The sequence below is a fragment of the Coturnix japonica genome, chromosome 12 (genome assembly GCF_054131305.1).
Source record: "Coturnix japonica strain WE chromosome 12, WE-NBRP24, whole genome shotgun sequence".
Classification (NCBI taxonomy): Eukaryota; Metazoa; Chordata; class Aves; order Galliformes; family Phasianidae; genus Coturnix; species Coturnix japonica.
Genome location: NC_140674.1, coordinates 20,482,328 through 20,496,523, shown reverse-complemented (window position 1 = coordinate 20,496,523; position 14,196 = coordinate 20,482,328). Strand labels below are relative to the sequence as shown.

The 14,196-nt window shown below is 36.3% G+C and overlaps 1 long non-coding RNA gene across 8 annotated transcripts in view; it reads left to right on the top strand.

Annotated features, from left to right (window-relative positions):
* Window positions 1–8,498: 8,498 nt before the first annotated feature.
* LOC107318349 (uncharacterized) overlaps window positions 8,499–14,196 on the top strand; it is a 67,222-nt gene continuing 61,524 nt past the window's right edge. For 4 of the 8 annotated variants that reach the window (XR_014933616.1, XR_014933615.1, XR_014933611.1 and 1 more), the window contains exon 1: window positions 8,499–10,855. This is a non-coding gene — a long non-coding RNA (uncharacterized LOC107318349). The remainder of the gene's footprint in view (window positions 10,856–14,196) is intronic. The other 4 variants (XR_014933613.1, XR_014933614.1, XR_014933612.1 and 1 more) reach the window with 2 other exon arrangements.

The window sequence follows — 14,196 nt, the reverse complement described above, 5'->3', positions numbered from 1 at the left end:
ATTGATTTTTTACATAACTGATAGAGCATTAGCAGAAATCTCTACTATTGAAGATTTCTGTGTAGGATATTAACTGGTGCTAATCAGGTATTTCCAACCAATTCTGATAATAAATTCCATGTTAATATAGCACAGGATGATTATCAGCTATGTGGAGTAAGAAGAAATTAGAAATCATACACAGAGTAAATGCGTATCTATTATTTATTTGTTTTAAATTATATTCAGAACAGAAATCTAGGGAAGGATTTTTAATATTAGTCATGAAAGCTATTTAACTGCACTGAAAATTCTCAGTTGTGTTGATTCTACTTGCTCTTTTTTCCCCTCTGCTCTCTGTGCATTTACTTTAGGACTTCATGTAGAATACTTACTCTATTTTGATGCATGTCATGTGGTATCTAAGTATGCATTAAATGACAGGACATGAACAGCAATGTACTGCTGCATTGGGCAAGCTGTAAATTTATTCACTATAAGTAGCAATATGATATGCTGTATAAGTTATTGTTATGAAATAGTAAAGAATCCTTACATCAATAAAAACTATAGATGTACAGAAAACGTAAGTTTTCATGCTATACGTGTGCACATGTGAATGTGTGTATATGAGTATAAAAACAGAGATACATTTTCTTAAATGGGGCATATTTTAGAGTCCTGTGGTTAGAAAAGAAAAGCAAATTTGAAAACTTCCTTTTTCTTTGATACTTTATGTTTTTTATTGCTATTTTAAATAATGGGAATGAGTGGGAGCATGAACACGTGAAGTTTTCCCATCATGTTCTGATGTTCATGACCTGTAATTATATTCTATGGAAAAAGATGAGTGTGGTGATTTTTTTCTATAGATGGACTTTATGCATTACTTTCTGATGCAGTATATAAAGGGAGTGCAAGTGGCAAAGTGTTTAACAAAACCTGAAATTAATGGAAAATTTCAAAGTAAGTTAAGCTTATTTCTTTGATTGCGTCAAAATAGTTCTGCATTCTCCAGTCAGGTATGAAACCTTTCCTTTTCTTAAGCACACAGGTGAAGTGTTTCCAGGTAGATCTTTCTTTTTTACACTTATTCTGCCCAGAATGCTATGGCTAGAGGTTATCATTTACACTTGATCCCTGCCACACTTGAAAAAGAGGAATGGCAGAAATCACCTCATAGGAGCAGGCAATTAGAAATGGATCAAATGAATGTAACAGCAGCTGTGGTTTTGTTGCACTGCATCATTCCTTCTATACCTTCAGACTGTGTTAAAACATCCCATCTATTTTATTCTAGTCACACTGAAACTAAAGGCAAGCTTGTTGGAACAGATGTAAGGACAGGCATAGAGAGGAGATAATCACAGTAAGGGAATTCTTGGGAAATATTTCCTAGATAAATTGACACTCCTATGCTGTTAAGTTGGTGTTTTTGTATTGTTGGTTTGGTGTTTTTTGTTGGTTTTTTTTTTTTTTTTAATGAAAACTATTTTTCAAGTTTTAGTGCACAAATGCATAAATATTTTAGTGCTTTCCAGGAAAGCAGTTTTGACATAACTCAATATTTACACCTGTAAAAGGCTCAAGTGTAATTTCTCATGACAGTGTCATTGTTATAGTCTAGGAACAAATGCAGGCAGATAACAGGCAGCATTATCTGAAATGTCAGGAACAAATTAAATAAATGATTGGACCTATTACTATTGTAGTCTGTTGTGTGCAAGAGGCAGCGGTATGTAAAAATATTGCATTGATATAAGGACATTATTGCCATTTTTTGTAGCGGTGATTTACATGCTGATGGTGATATCTGTGGTAAATGGTTTTCTAAACAAATCTGTTTAGTGAGGTAAACACATTTCTTCAGTGTATCTCAGCATACGTGACCTCCCCAGATGTGGTTGAATCCCTCCTAAAAGCAGCATATTTTACCACTGTGGACCAGAAGAGAAGGACTGTGAGGGAGTCAAGGGAACAGCAGGAACCATGGCAATTCCCTGAAACAATTCTTCTTTTCCTATTGGCATTAGTTTGTTTGTATCCAATATTACATGTGAAACCATACTGTAAGTATTGTATGCTCTCGAGTCGATTGCTCCAATGTTTATTGCAGTTTTCAGTGTTTGTTTTCAAAGGATTTGCAGAAAAGCAAAAAATACTCTTCCCTTGCGAGAAAAAAGTAGTTTTTATCACTATAATCATATAAATATAATGAAACATTTTATAGTACACAACTGAGAAATGGATTAATAACCATACTTAAGTACAAATTGTTTAATGTGCACTGAAGCATTCTAGTTTCCACTTAGATAAATTGAACAGAAAAAGGAACAGAAGGAGCCGCGTTTGCAATTGGAGGTAAGCTGCCATTTACTTTCCTAATATTTCACCAAATATAAGCTCCAAATATTTCAAACAAAACCATAGTAATTTCAAACAAAGCCATTGTAATTTCACACATACCTTAGACATTCAAGGAAGAAGCTCTTCTTTAGACTAGGTGATTGTGCCACCTAAGGAGGAATATGGATTTGTCCCTAAAGCAGTAAAAAGGCAGGCCTGAAACAAATCCGATACTTTAATAAAGCTTTTCACTGTGTTTTTGTCTGCTGGTTGGTTTGTTTGTTTTAGGAACTTATCCTACAATTTTATGTTGACTGAAGCAGACAGTTTGCATTGGTGAATTACTTCTTATTGTTCTTGGAGTTTATCCTCTTGGAAACCACAGGTCAAAAGTCATTAAAACTTGTTTACAGATACTATTACTCTCAGTTTGGTAATTTAAGGTAGAATTAACCTTCACAGTCCTATTTTCTTGTTTTCCATTTCTCTTCTTCAGTTGTTGCTATTTAATTTTCTATTTCATATTTTTCTATTGATGGTCTGTGGTCAGTTACTAATCAGCTAATTTGCTGTTATTAGACAGAGACACAGTGAAGAGATTGTACTTTCTAATGGTCAATAAGACACAAATCATGAGTAATAGACCAAAACTTAGTTACTCTTAACAACCACTCTTTGCCTTTGTACTTTCTTTCTTTTATACTGCATTTATAAAGTATATAATCTCAAAAATGCATGGGATTTCAGAGCTTCTGCTGTCTCCGGGACGTTATCTTGTTGAGGTTAAACTAGTTGTTGCATGGTAATACCCCCGTATTGTATGGTTGCATGGTATACACCCCGTAAATGTGGTGCTCTGTGAGCTAGTCAGGCTGGTGTGCTTATACCCCTTCCAGATCAAGCATGATCTCATCTTGTTAGTTCAAGTCTGCCCACATACTGTTAGATGTGAATACAGATATGATGGACATGAGGAGTGAAGGAACCACGCTCATTAGATGGTGAAACAAGTGGCTCTGCCCTTGAGAAGATTAATCAGATTTTCTCTGCTAAAGAGCCTGTATATTGTCATCTGAACTGTGAAAATTTGGATATCCATTTTCTCTGTTGCAAATCGATGACATTTTATGTGAGAAATGTGACTGAATATGTGTGTGTATATATATGCACGATTATGTGAAGGAAAACTAAATTACAGCTTCACAAACTGCTACAATGTAAGGATCAAATGGCTGTGGTATGGTTTCAGAAAGTACATGCTGTAATAAAATATGAATAGGAAAATCAATGTGCAATATGCAGTTTTTATGGGAATTGGTTTTGCAATGGGTTTAGAGAGATTAGTGCAATCTGGACAGTGTTGACTGTAGTGTCTGCTTTGTGATTTGGGGAAGGGCATTTACTGGCTTGACTACACACAAAGATTCTCTCATAGTTACAGTGCTGGAACTGAAACACTTGTGGTGTATGTAGGTATGTTCCATGCACACCCCAAACAATGGAGTAGCATGGATGCCCCACAGCTACCAATGCTCGCATCCTGCAGGCACTCCAGTTTGTGTCCTCAAGCAGAAAGGTTTGCAGGTGTAGTTTCTGTTCTTTGAATAGCCAAATAATGTGGTTAGTCAAAGACTTCTGTTGCTTTTCTGGATACCCACTCTCACTGTGTCCATTTAGGTTCATTTGCTGGAGTACTTTTGTTGCATCCATATTCTTGATAGTTGTTGAGGAAGAAAAGAGAAGAACTGCATATGAAGTATTTAATACTAAATAGCATTTACAGCCTTTAATTTATTACAACAAGAAGCTTTAATAACAGCGTAGATATTGTATGCTGAACTGAAGCCTTCCTAAAGAGTACAAAGAGATGAAATGTAATAGGCTGTATACATAGTTGAAATATCATTGCTACTTGAAGTGTAGCACTTTCACTGAGAGTGCTCTCTAATCCATTTTAAATTGAATATGAATAGTTCCAGGATAATGCCATCTTTTTTCATCACTGTGTTGTTTTCCTAAAACTCAATCATTGATTGTAAAAGCCCCACATTTCTACTGTTCCCGGAGGTGGTTTTGTATTTGTTGTGCATATATATTTTTAGTTTTATAAATGTTCTTAAAGTCAGAAGGAGCTTACTGAAGGCAAAATGGAGGTAAAGGTATGGTTATTTACACCAGAATCTCATGCTATTGTATTTTTACTGATTACTAGAGATATTGATTTTCTCTTTACCAGAAGAGGCAAAAAGAAGTGCTTATAAAACACTTTCCTTTCCACCATGCAAATGCTTTTGATAAAAAACAAGATATTCAATGAAGACAAAAATTCTGCTCCTGGAAGTGTTCCTGAGCAAGCACTGCCCCATCCTTATCATTTTTTGGAAGAGGGGCTTTATCCACCCCCATGCACTTCCCAGGGTCACTGAGATTTATTAGCAAGGTGAGTTGGCTCCTGTCATGTGAAAAGTTATTAATGGCTTTGTGACAATTCACATTAATTGCGTCATGTGAACTTCCATTATCACTCTCATCTGTAACCTCCTAAAAATATCAAGGCTATCAGTTATTTATATTCTTCCTCTTATTTCGGTGACCTCAAATTATATCACTGTTTTTTATTCCACAACAGTTTTTATTGTTTTATATGTCATGGGAGACAAGCAGATTAGTAAAGCAATATTCTCAGCCAACCCTAAAACCTGGTAGGGTTTCAACTGCTTGTCTCTCTATAACCCAGTTGTATTAAAACTATGCCTGTAAAGCAGCTTACATACCTATGTTTACAGCTTTTGTACAGCTTAGCCCAGCAAGAACTCATTTCATAACATTTACATTGAACACATTGAGATCCTGCATGGAATGGGGCCTAAAATAAAGCTCTCAGTGAGCAACATGAATGTGGAAGATGCTCAGTTATGCTAAAGCTAGATATCCTTAAAAGCAGAGTAAACAAAATACATATGAGTCAAAGCAAATGTACTGAAGAAACTGAACAAGCATGTTCAATTGTAATAATTGTAACAGTCTGTATTAAATCCAAAGAATTCAATCTAATAGGTGTAAAAAATAGGGAATTAATTACATTTTGGCTGAGTTTTCAAGCAAGATTTCAAGCACTGTCACTGCTGTATTGTGTTTCTCTTGTATAACAGAGAGTCTTTTCACTGGAAGATCCAAATACAAAGTTTGCAGGTGGGCATGGTCCTGAGCTGAGTGCTTGAATAGGGGATGGCAGGAGAAGAATTCCTCACCTTCCTGCTCAGTGATTCATTTGCACCAAAAGGGAGAATAAAACCTGGGCCAAAAAAAAAACCATGGCTTCCACTGTCTCCCAGGTACAGGTATGCCTCTAGATTTTTATTCTAAGATGTATTTTTTTCAGTTACCTTCATTTCTGAAGATGGTATACATTCTTTTATTAAAATGAATGTCTTGGCTCTGTACTTGGTTATTCCAAGTACGTACTCCAAGCATGTGAAGGATGGCAGGCTGGAATGATTAATTAATAAGATTTTTTTAAAGCCTGTTGCCCTATGCCAAGTTTTCCTTAAAAAATTCAACACAATTTTTTTTTTTAAAGGAGGCTTGGGAAGCCAATTAATTTTTTACCTATTTATTATTGTTTCACCTTGAGACATGAACTGCAAGTACTTTGATAAATGGGATCAAAAGTCTGTCTACCTTCCAAACTGCTTCTTGTATGTCTCTGTGCTGTTGGGTGTTTGTTTGGGATTAAATTTGAACTTCTCACAGTCTGGCCATACCACATTCTTCTTGTGCAATTACTACACTAAAGAGGACTGTGTCCCTCCTCTGTCAATTCACTACTTGAATGCTGTGACAGATCAGGGCTCAATGCTCTTGCCAAAGTTATCATTTGCCCTTTACTTTTAATACAGGTTTGCCATCACTCTGTTTTGGAGGACTATGTATATATTCCTAAAGAGACTTAAAATTGCTTTGTTGCTTTCCCTGCCCCCTCCCCCCCCCTCCCCCCCCAAATCAATTTATTTCTTGTGGAATGTACACAACAACTATTGGCTGGACTAGAATGCAAATATTAATAAAAAAACTATAGCAAAGAGACTTTTTTTAGCATTTCTGAATGCTAGCTTTGCAATACTACCAATAGCTCTCAAAAGTATTTCTTTTCATTCTTATCTTTTCTTTTTTATACTGAATTTCCCTTCTGAGATCACAAAACTGTGGTCAAGTTGGTGGACTTGTTTTACACAGAAGCAATTACTTCTCCATGGTATCAAGTAATGCTTATTTTCTGTTGCTATTCATGAAATAAGACTAGTGTTAATCAGCCCGGGTTTCATGCAATTTGTGGAACAAGGTTGTATGGACACAGCAAAGGAATTTCTCATTTTCTAATTGTAGGCTGCAAGCCTATTTATTTATATATATATATATATATATATATATATATATTTATTAACTATAGAGGGAGCATTGCAAACATAATCTGCAACTGTGATGTGACTCTTCTGTAGCCTCTAGTTGTGACAGGATTATAATAAACTACGTGCAGGGAGCAATTTTTCATTTTGAACTAAAAAATAAAATGATATCTCAACAGCAGTACCAGCTTTGGTGACCTCAGGGTTGCCCATCACAGCCCATCAGTCCTTGAGCACCTGTCACATGTTGGGATTTTGTTTAAAAAAAATAGCATTGTGTCAACACATTTACCATATGAAACTTTTCTGTTAGTGTCTTCTCTTGTTTTATATCCCCATAATTCAAACCTAAAGCATTAAAAATCCTGCAAATGCCTTAGAAGTAGAGCAGAGATGTTTGGTAACAGAATGCTCATTTCCTTTAAATACTTCCATGCAGCCCTGCAGAAGTAATCACTTTATAGAAGCTAATAAAGAATGGATTAAGCTACAGCTTTGAAGAACTCATCTCAAAAGGACCCAGAAACCACTGTCTAAAAGCAATATTATCAGCATTAGAAGCTGAAAAATTACACCAACAGATCTAGGTCAGTGCATTATAAGTAGAAACAATAGAACTGATGTCAGAAATATTACAAAAAGTCTGCCTCTAGTAGTCTGGGGACACTGAAGTCATCAGCTTGTTTTCATCTGAAGGGCTTGCAGCATGCCTCTGTATAAATCTGTGTCCCTGTGATTGAGATATGGCTCACAAGGCTCTGCTTTGGTGTTTTATCTTAATGGCCAGTTGAGATCTTTACAAGAGTATGTTGTTGGATGTAGATTACTGAATATGTATATGTGTGCATATACCCAAGTGTACATGTAGTCTTTAAGGTTTTGTAGTAAAGATGCTTCCATAATCAGAAGTGTCATCTTGGTATACAGTAACCTCTGACGGGTTATTTTTTTTTTCTTTGAATTTTCCCAGTTGTTTTTCAAACCCATATAAACTTAGGAGAACTGCAGCATTGCACAAGTGCTTCTGCAACTTCTGCTTGCTTAAAGGGAAGAAGTGTAAGTGATGCTGAATGCTGTGAGTATGCTGTTTTCATTAAAGCCCATGGAAGATGTGTTGAAACTAAGATTTCAACTTTTGTATCAACTCTACTGAAAACTCAGTTTAGTATTATGATTGAAGGGGGTGGGGAGAGGGGGGAGGATTACTGGAATGTATATGACAAAATTATAAAAGCATTTTTTTCCTCTGTGAATTCCAGTGGATACTGGGAAATGACTTATCTTGCAGCTGTATAGTTAGATCTTGTATACTACTGCAAAAGGTAATTAAGCATCTGAGAGGGGGAAAATAAAAAGAGCCAGAATAAAATGAGTGCTATAGATACTAGAAAGCTCTTTTAAAGAATCAGTTATTTTCTGAAACATGAGAAGCTCCATTACAATGGAAGGGGCTGCTGGTAGCCACCCCACTATATATCCATTTCTCAAAATAGTACAAGCACTTCCAGAGAGAAGCCAAGTCATTTGTTACAGAATGCCCACAGGACACATACTTTTTCCAAGTGAACTTTGCATTCCCCTTTTGCAGAGGAAAGCAAATCTGAAATAAAGAGAAATGTTTAACAGGGAAACTATAGTGGCCCTAGAAGTTGCTATGAAGCACAGTACTTATGGGTAATGTAGTGATTTTTCTGTCTGTTCTAATTATTCATTAAATATTTAGAAATTTAAAAATCCTTGGTTTTGTACCAAAGGAAACAAACAAACACTGTCTCTGCAGGTGTAGCTGTACGGTGTGATACATCCTTTCCTTTAAACATTTAGCCTTCAATACACTTACCTTGCAATTAAGTAGTGTTAAAGGATGGGAGAGGAAGAGATCTATCACTAGAGACTGTTGCTCATGTAAAATGACAGTATGGTATGCAAAACTCTGGGTATAATTCCTGGAAAAGCAGCTAATATGTACAGTAATATGCTTGCAATATAATGGATTTCCCACAAGGGAAATCACAGTTTTGCAAAATTGGCAAGCTAGGTACAGAAAAGAGCCCTTTCAAAACTGATGTGTTTTTTTTTCTTTCTCCTATTACTTTTAGTGAATAAGACAATAGATTACTGTGTTATGCTACTTTATATCTTTGCTTCTAAAGATTTAACTTTAGTAGGAGATTAGCAAAACTGATGTGAAGCAATCTGCAAGGTAAGGAGACCTTGCTTCTGTTTTCCAAGGGATTTGATGCCTGATGTCTCTGCAGAACTTTACTCTGTAATGGTTGTCATAGCACATTGCAAATCTGGCCCTTTGCAAGATGGATTAACTCTGGACCTTTGCTTGACAGATTAGTTTAACAAATGAGAGAACTTTGATCAGTTTATGTACAATGCGGTGGTCTCTAATGAGTTCATTTTTAAGTACTTCTGCAGTATAAGCAGGGAAATAACCTCATTTTCTGCAGCACTCTTCCCTACTTCTTCCTGACATAAAATGTTACCCCTCACTGAGATGTATTTTCTTCCAAAAGATCAGTTAATTGGAGCTAAGCCAGGCACCCTACAAGCTCATTGCCCTCCCTCCGAGCTTCTGCCTCTTCAAGACTTCAGAGCAGTGCTGGCCAACGTTTCCTGGCAACGTGGTGAAGCAATGCACTTTTGGTAATAATACTGAGCATGTGGGATGAGTAGCGCACCAAAACCATAGCTTTTGCTGCTGTGACTTCATATGAAACAATCATGTAAAAGTACATCATTGTGCTTTTGGTCAAGTTTTTCAGCAACTTCAGCCAGGCTCACAAACTGGAATTTTTGAACCCCCTTGAAAGAATGTCTACTGTCTACATTTTTAGCTGTTTCTAATTGTACTTTTATGGTATAAATCTCACATGAGAGTTAAGAACAGGGTGAGGAATATAAGTCAAACTACTCCCTTTGTAAGACAAAATGACTGATGTTCAACCAGGGCCACCAGTTTTAGGAGTAAGAGGCGTAGCATTTTCCTTGGATCATTGAGCTAATTATTCCTATTCCTAATAACTACTTCAGGGATATCTGGAGATGCATGGGAAGTTGGTTTATTTATGAAAAGGTTTAGGTTAACAAAGATGTTGTTTTTGCTGAAGCAGAAACAGATGGAGATGGGGGAAATGATGTCACAGTGAACTCAGCATGACAAAATAGTGGTTCCCTGATTGTTACTAATTTGTTTATTGTTGGTTTGCTGAGAGAAGTTGCTAGATGAGAGAATAGAAAGAGTAAGGAAGAAGTTTGGAGCTCTCATTGTAATGAAATACATTCATTGCAACAAAAGAGTGAATTTCTGGCATTAGTTGGATTCTGAACCGTTCTCTTTCTTTCTAGGCCAAAAGCAACAGAGTATGTTACAAAATTAAGGCCCCGGGATTATGTGCTTTGTTGTTTTGCTTGGTGTAAATAAGTCAGCACTCACAAGCCACTTAGATTCATTTCAGGGTTGTTACAAATCTGTAGGAGTGAATGTGTGTTGCTGAGTAAGCTGAGAGGTTTTATTTATTTTTTTTTAAGAAAGGGCATAGCCCTATTCCCGATGTTGCTCCTGAAGGTGGCCTCAGAGATGTTAGCCCAGATTTAAAGCCGGTTGCAGCTCCTTCACAGTGAGCCCACACAGATCCTATTTTTGTGTCTATTAGAGAACAGATGTCAAGTGTATGCATCAGCAGATTTATCCAGACATCCGTCATCCCAAGCAGGATGACTGGTGGTGACCTGAGGCCTGACATCTGCCTACTGCAGTGCAACTGAAAGACATCAACTTTCTTTGAGGATGTGTAGACCACCTGAGCAGGCCTGAAATTACAAGGACAGGTGTCTGAGGCTTAACAGATGAAAACCACTTGCTGAAAATAAAGGTCAGACCATGGTAGAAAAGAGGTGACCCCTTTCCCAGCTCAGTTCAGCAACAATATCTATGGGAAACAGCTGTGACAGTTCCCTTCAGCACAATATCCACAGGTCCAAGCTGTTAAAACTGTGGTTAGTCTGCTTGGGCTACTGCTGTCTGCAATACTCTTCATAGAAGTAAGCATTCTGCCTGAGACTGAGCTGTGGTTACAGAAACTTTGGACAAATGCTGCAAAACTCAGAAGCAGGTAGGTAAGAAATTTTCATTTTCATCTTCTTTTTCCTGTAAAGATTAACGGATGTGTGCATTTTTATTGTTTTAGGAAAGAGTCATTATATATATAATTTAAGTTCAAATCTTCCTTAAATTGAATCTTAACCGTATTTGAGACTATGGGCTTTAAGCATTGCTCAACAATCACCTCTCATTTAAGTAAAATGAAAAAGGTCATGATTCATTTGTGTTGAGGAATTAAGAGTGATGTTGATTATTAAGTAATTGTAGTTATGGAAATCAGGCTATTCTCTGTATCAACCTGAAACAAGACTTTTTCCTTCCAACCAAAGAGCAAGATCTTTAATTGTTCTCAAATCAAAAATCTCTCTCAGGAATGGAGATCTTATCAGGATGGCATCAGATTGAAGCAACATAGCTGCTTTCTCCAGTTGACAAATGCACGGTTATTCACAGATGATTCTTGGTTGAATTCATGAGTTGAATGTCTGTCCTCTGTACATAGTAAGATATATGGATGATCAAATTTCTCTTTTATCATCTTATTAATTGAATATCAGTTATTATTTGAATGTTGTTTTTAATTACTTAATGAAGTTAGGTTTACACGTAGCTGTGTGTTCATCTAAACTTAATCAGGTTAGTAAATGCAGTAGCAAAATCTGTTTTCCCTTTTCCCAGCTCAAAATCATGAGAAAGATGTGAATGGTCCTTATTACTTGAAAGGTGATTCAGCCTCTGGGTAAGCAAAGCTGTTATCAGGCTCTTCTGATCTGACTTACTTTTCTTGCTTTGCTACAGAAGCAGAAGTCAGATGGGGAAAGCTGAATGTATGTGAGTGTCCCTTTTGCCATTAATTTTTAGGAAGACTTGCGTATTTTAGCTGCTCTTTGTGTCTTTGAAAGTATCATTCAAACAGTTTCCTAATTAAAATGGAGAATCAGGCAATAAAACATTGTAATCAGTGCCTCCGTTTGTGATGCGTCTGAGGTGATACATGCTTTGTGTTCATAGACAATAGAACTTTGAAAACCAAAAAAACAGCAGAAAATGTTATTTATTTTTCTGTCCTGCTCAGTGACCTTTGCTATTGGTGGAGCCTCTGAAGTCTGGCAGAGAAAATGAAATCCAGGTCTAGTGTGGCTAATATTCAACCCAACAGCAAAAGATAGATTTTTCATTCTTCTTTTCTTTATGCAAAGGCTGTTTGTTGAGTTGACATTGTGAAATCAGTCTGGCTTGTTGTGAATGATGTATGAAAGAGGAAAAATCCTTGCTCAGAGCCCAAATAAACAGATGCTGCAGTAAGACCAAGGTGGTTGGGCTATGCTATCCTATTTGCTGTGTCTGAGGCTGCAGGCATTTCTGGAGGTCACCTGGCCAACCCCTGTCCCAGCAGGTGTATAGTGTGCCCACATGTTTACTTGTCCAAGAGTCTATTAGTCTAGATTTTTTGAATTACATACATAAGTAACAGTGTCGCTATTTTTGCTTTAGAAAATCATGTCTGTAACTCATTTGTTTTCTAAGAAGTTGAAATTTTCTTATATATATATATGTATATATGTATTTTTAAGGAAAAGCTGAGAAATTGGGAAATTTAAACTCTGTTAGTATAAACAACTGTATTACTATAATGTTAGTATATAGTTTTATTTACTAGACTATTTTCCTCTGGCATTTCCATAATTTCCCAAGTTGATGCCTCACAAGAATAAAGGGTGGAATGAAGTGTTAAGATGTCTCGACAAGAGCAGAATACAGATTTAATGGGATGAGGAAAAGTAAACATAGTTATACTGCTCTTTTCTGTGTTAGTGTAGATATTGCATGTTTAGATATGGTGGTTGGTGGCCCTGCCTGTGGCAGGGGGGTTGGAGCTTCATGATCCTTGAGGTCCTTTCCAACCCAAGCCATTCTATGGTTCTCTAATTCTAGGATTTTTAGGATTCAAATCTTTCTTGGATTTGCACATACCCTTTATCCATAATGAAGGTCAAATGACCCTCAACAGGCCATCAGAATGGATTAATCAAGACAAGTAGAAGATATTTCATGCAGGAGTAACACTGCTTAAAATGATGCTCCGTTCTTTTTTGCTGAAGTACAGTGAAGGTAAAACAGTGAATCACTGAAGTCCAGGATGAGTGAATTGCAACTTTGGATTCTGAACAACCTAATCTTAATGTTGTTCATCGATCATAATAAGTAATATCTTGGTACTGTATACATCAGCAAAATTTGTAGATTACTACTTATCACAGACACTGAAATGCCCATTTTGATATATTTTTCATAGGAATATACATGCCTCTTGTGGATTTTATTTATTCACACCTTCTGTCAGTGTAATTGTGCTGTAGTTAAAGTACTTGTTTTCCCTTCATTCTTATCCAGCTCAATAGATCATGAAGGTTAAAGTAACCTTAAGCTATGTTTTACAATTCTTTCTAGTACTTAATTAAACATTAAAAAAATCAGCATTTAAAAAGGTAGCAACATTCATTTTACTACTGGAACAGATGCAACATGAATTTATTTAGTTCTAAAGACTGCTCTTATCGATGCCTAATTCATTTCTTCACAATGCAGAAAGACAGAGAAGTATGCTTTTCTCAAGGATACAACCACCCTAATTCGTTCCAGGTTTCTGACTTGCAAGAAGTTACTCTTGCACATTCAGTGATTGATCACAATTTGCTGGAACAAGATAAAACTCCCCATCCATTCCTTGATTATGATTTTTAAATGGATTACATAGTGTAATCTGATATGTACATACTGCTCTTATATTTCAAGAGAATTAAATACTTGCACTTTAAAGGCATTAAAGTCTACATCTTGGCTTATATAAAAAAATTCTTCAAATATCACACTCCTCAGGTATTAGAAGTGAATGTTCTTCAATTTATTCTTTCAGTAATTGTCTCTAGAATTTAACTCCAAATTGAAAGCTCATGATATACATGTTGTATGTTGGCATTGTTTATCAGTATCTATTTCAGGGCCCTCACTGCCTCTGCTTTTATGGTGCCAAATGTCAGCTTAACTTTTGTCTCTGGTGTATTTGCTATTTCTGGTAAATACTGATACAATGGAAAACTGAGTCTACATGCTTAAGGATAGTCAGGGATTTGTACCTAATTTCCTTTTTTTAAAAAGAAAAGGAACTTAAGTTCCTTTTTTTTTTTTTTTTTTTTTTTTTTTAATCAATGCATGCTTTACATTTGTATGTATTTCATGGTGCATTGCTTTGTTGTACCTATCAACAGAGTACTTCAGACTGGGACTATATGTGCTGTTTGGGATCACACCACTTTACGTTGGGTAAAGGCTCCCCAGAGAGTACAAGCA